This window comes from Mastomys coucha, unplaced genomic scaffold, assembly GCF_008632895.1.
Source record: "Mastomys coucha isolate ucsf_1 unplaced genomic scaffold, UCSF_Mcou_1 pScaffold9, whole genome shotgun sequence".
In the NCBI taxonomy this organism is placed as follows: domain Eukaryota; kingdom Metazoa; phylum Chordata; class Mammalia; order Rodentia; family Muridae; genus Mastomys; species Mastomys coucha.
The window spans coordinates 41,379,700-41,384,314 of NW_022196915.1; the positions used below are offsets into that span (position 1 = coordinate 41,379,700).

Consider the following 4,615-nt stretch of genomic DNA (forward strand, 5'->3'; position numbering starts at 1 on the left):
CTGTCCTGGAACTCACTTTGTAGACCAGGCTGGCCTCGAACTCAGAAATCCACCTGTCTCTGCCTCCCCAAGTGCTGGGATTAAAGGTGTGCATCATCACCACCCGGCAGGTTTTTTCTTTTTTAATTCATTTTATTTATATGAGTACACTGTAGCTTTCTTTAGACACACCAGAAGAGGGTATCAGATCCCATTATAGACGGTTGTGAGCCACTATGTGGTTGCTGGATATTGAACTTAGCATCTCTGGAAGAGCAGTCTGTGTGTGCTCTTAACTGCTGAGCCATCTCCACCCCATTCTGTAACATTTTAATTCGGCTCCCTCCTTAGGTATTAGAAATACTTTTTATCACATCACATTTTGTTCTTGGAAGAATCCCATTGGTGTTTATATTACTTCTTGTCTGTCCAGGATAGGATAAGATTCCTGGGCTGGAGAGATGGTTCAGGTGGTAAGAGCACTGACTGCTCTTCCGAAGGTTCTCAGTTCAAATCCTAGCACATGGGATTTGATGTAACCACATGGTGGCTCACAACCACCCATAATGAGATCAGATGCCCTCTTCTGGTGCATCTGAAGACAGCTGGAGCAAGCGGGCAAGCAGGGCCGGAGGGAGCGGGGCCTGCAGAGGTCCTGAGTCCAATTCCCAGCAGCCACACACATGATGGCTCACGGATATCTGTATAGCTAGTGCACTAATACACATAAAATAAACTTAAAAAAAAAAAAAAGATTCCTATGTAAATGCTACTGATTAAATTTCAAGTCCACAAAGACAGTGTATACTGTTTTCACTTCTTTGGAGACCTTCTCCAGCCTCGACAAATGCTCCAAAAGGTCAAGTCTTAGGGGCTTTATTTTACTCTATAAAAGTTTTTTTTTTGTTTGTTTTGTTTTTTTTGTTTTTTTGAGACAGGGTTTCTCTGACTAGCCCTGGCTATCCTGGAACTCACTCTGTAGACCAGGCTGGCCTCGAACTCAGAAATCCGCCTGCCTCTGCTCCCAAGTGCTGGGACTAAAGGCATGAGCCACCTCCACCCAGCACTCTATAAGTTTTTTATATTTTATTTTATAACTTTTATCTGCATGTACATATCCACCATGTGTGTGCTAGGTGCCCTTAAAGATCAGAAGACAGCATGAGATCTCCTGGAATTGGACTTACAGTTGGTTGTGAGCTACCATGTGGGTGAGGGAATGGAACCCAGGCCCTCTGCAAGAGCAACAAGTGCTCCTAACTGCTGAGCCAGCCCCCCAGAGGCTTTCTGGTTACAAAACTGGACATTCATTTTATTGTTTGCTTGCTATAGCTTCTGACAATCAAATCTAAGAGACCAGAAGCCATGCAGATCCTAAAAGCATTATACTTGAAGGGTGCTTTACAGGTGAGGAGGCAGGTCTAAGTGGAAGCAGCTTATGAATTCTAAGCTCCTGCTACTTAGTTAGCATCTAGCTCTGGGTAAGTCACTGAAACCCTAATGACTCTTTGCTCCATTTTCTTCCTCCGTAAAGAATGCTGTGCTTCACAGAAAAGTTACATATTGTCACCAAGCATCTGTTGTGTGCTATAAGTTCATTATAAGTTCAGAAACAGCAGCTTTGGGAGATGGAGGTTTGGTTTACAGCAGACTTGAGACGAACTGCAGCTTCCCTGCTTTCTGGAATGCTATTTGTCCTTAGCCGAGTTATTTCACCGAAGGCTTAGTTTCTTATCAAAGAAAAGGGTACCCTTACCTGGGAAGTCTAAACTGGGCAGAAGTCAGAATCGTCTGATGGGCAAGCAGTTTAACAATGAGCTATATACAGCTCCAGCCCCATGATTTTATATTCTGTATTTTGATGTTTTGAAACAGTTTCAGAATGGATTTTTCTGCTTTGAAAAAAATATATATATGTACATACACACACACACACACACACACACACACACACACACACACACACACACACATATATATATGGGCTGGAGTATGTATATATGTATATGGGCTGGAGAGAAGACTCAGTGCTTAAGAGTACCTGGCTGTTCTTCCAGAGGACATACGTTCAGTTCTAACATCTACAAGGTGGCTCATAACCATATGTAACTCCAGTTCCAGGTCACCTGATGCCCTCTTCTGGCCTCTGTGGGCATTGCATGCATGTGCTGAACAGACATAAGTGCAACAAAATATCCATACATGTAAAAAAAAAAAAAAATGGAAAAAGAGAAATGGGGCTGTTGACATGTCTCAGAGGCTGAGACTGAAGGCATGTGCCACTATACCCAGCTAGAACCAAGACTTCACTGTGTAGCTGGTAATTCTCTGGAAGAATATGTCTTTCAATTAGGAGCACACTACAGCCAGGATGGCTCATAAGCATGACAAGTAGGGACCAGCCACAATGGCATAATGTAAAGAGACTGTCTCAAAAACAAGAGTGACAAGGATAGACCAGTGTTCTTAACACAGTCAGTTTCTTGTGCCTCCATTTTGGACTGGATAAAGAATCGAAACTGGAGGGTTTTTACCTGGGCAGAGATGATGGTGGTAAGGTCTGTTATGAATAATCACACTTGCACCCTTATTACAGCTTATGCTAGCTATATTACTCTGCATAGTCCTTAACTTAAAAATACACTTGTAACCCTCTTCCCTCCATTTGATTTCTAACACCCCAGACAGACAGACAGAAAGGACAAGTAGCCTAAACTTGAAATTTAGATGCTGTCCATCCACTGGTAGGGAAAAAAAGGACTTTGGAATGTTCAGTTGAACATAGGCTTATACTAAAACAGAAGACAAAGCAGAGAACTGGATATGATCCTGCTCAATTCCTAAGTCTTTATTCAAAGAAGATCTGAAATACTGCCTAAGGTATGTCTGGGTAATATAATGTTAAGGGCCTTAAGGACTTTTGTGATGTTTAACTTCACGTGCTTCTGAACTTTTTAGATCATCAACTTCTTTGAGACTCAGATAAAAATCATAGAGTTTTGGGCTGGAGAGATGGCTCAGCACGGGTTCAGTTCCAAGCACCCATAATCAGGTGACTTATAACCACCTGTAACTCCAAGGGGATCCAAAGCCCTCTGGCTTCCTTGGACTTGATTGTACAATAGTGCACACAAACATACACACACACACAAATCAATCTTTTTTAAGAGTCAGACCTTCCAAAATTTATAATTTAAAAATGTATGCCCAATACAAGTAACACTTGCACTCACACACATCATGGTCAAGAAGTCAGCTTCAGGTCTCTGCTTTCTTAAGTCTTCCTAACTTAATGAAGGCAGTGAGATAGCTGACTTAAAAGTGAACAAGCAACTTAATGGAAATGAATGGAAGGGGTGGGAGACAAGACTGCTGTCTAAAAGGGACAGGGTATTTGTAGTACCAGATGGGATGGGAAAGGTGCTAAATGGTTCAGAAGCCTGGTTTAAGTGACCCATTAGATTACATGATCAATATCCAGTGTCCTGGATACTCAAGGTTAGTTACTGTCTAGTGCAACACTGGCTTTAATCAGTTGTCATGCTTGAAATATTGTGCTTCTCCAACTGTTTATGTCCCCACACAGTTGCCAATTTCTGGGTCAAATCTGGGTATCTGTATAATAATGTAATTAAAATAAAACATCATGCAAAACTATTAAAATATAGAAACTAAGACATCTCAGCATGCTGAGGCAGGAGGATCGCAAATTTGAGGCCAGCATAAGCAAAACTGTAAACACAAAAATTAAATGCTTTAGAGAGACTAATTCAAGGATATGTATTAAAAACCCTGCCCAGTTAGGAGTGGGCAAGGTGACTGTGGAAGATTGAAGTGAGTGTGTTCCACCTCAGATAGCTTCCAAAGGTCCAATGTCACTTCACTTTAAAGAAAGTCAAACTGGAAATAACATGATCAAAATGAGTGGCTCTCTCCTAAAGTGGCATACTAGAATTACCTGAGAAATTTAAAAGGCCACCCTCCTCCCCATTCTCTTCTGATTAGTAGACTGAGACACAAGCATTCATAGTTTTAAAAAGTTCTCAGGGTGCAGTTAATACTAAAAAGAGTTAAACAATACACTAAAGACTGGTGAAATTTACTTTCAATTGTAAGGTTTAGGATAATTAATGTATCTTAATTTTTTGATTTTTGGCTTTTGCAACTACTGCTGTCTACCTATCCTAATATAATAAATGGATTTGAAGCATATGACTAAAGGCCATACGCATCAATCTAGACCCACACTGATTTTCAGACAAGTTTCAAGCTTGAGTTTTCTTCCAGCCGACAAGTCTCAGGGACGCAACACCAGGAACCTGTGACGACTTTTCATATCCCGGTTGGTTTTCTCAGTATGGCGGGTCACGAGAGCTGGGGGCCAGTTGTTTGTGGGGTTGTTTGTTTGTTAAAAACCTTTCATTCCCAAATGGCAGTGTTCCCCAGAAGTGAGGTCTAGTTGTATATGTCTGTTGAGGTCGCCTGGAGATAGTCATGGGGACAGGAGAAGCCCGGGAGGCAGTCTGAAGGGCCCAGAACTGGGTCAGAGAACAAAAAGTTTCAGCACTTGGGGCGGTGAGCTCCAGGAGGCAGGTGAACCTGCATCCTCGCAGAGGGCGTCCGGACCCAACCTTTA

At 42.0% G+C, this 4,615-nt stretch overlaps 1 protein-coding gene across 4 annotated transcripts in view; it reads right to left on the reverse strand.

Annotated features, from left to right (window-relative positions):
* The window catches only part of Homez (homeobox and leucine zipper encoding), a 16,355-nt gene that overhangs the window by 4,537 nt on the left and 7,203 nt on the right, over nt 1–4,615 (reverse strand). The window lies entirely within an intron of this gene.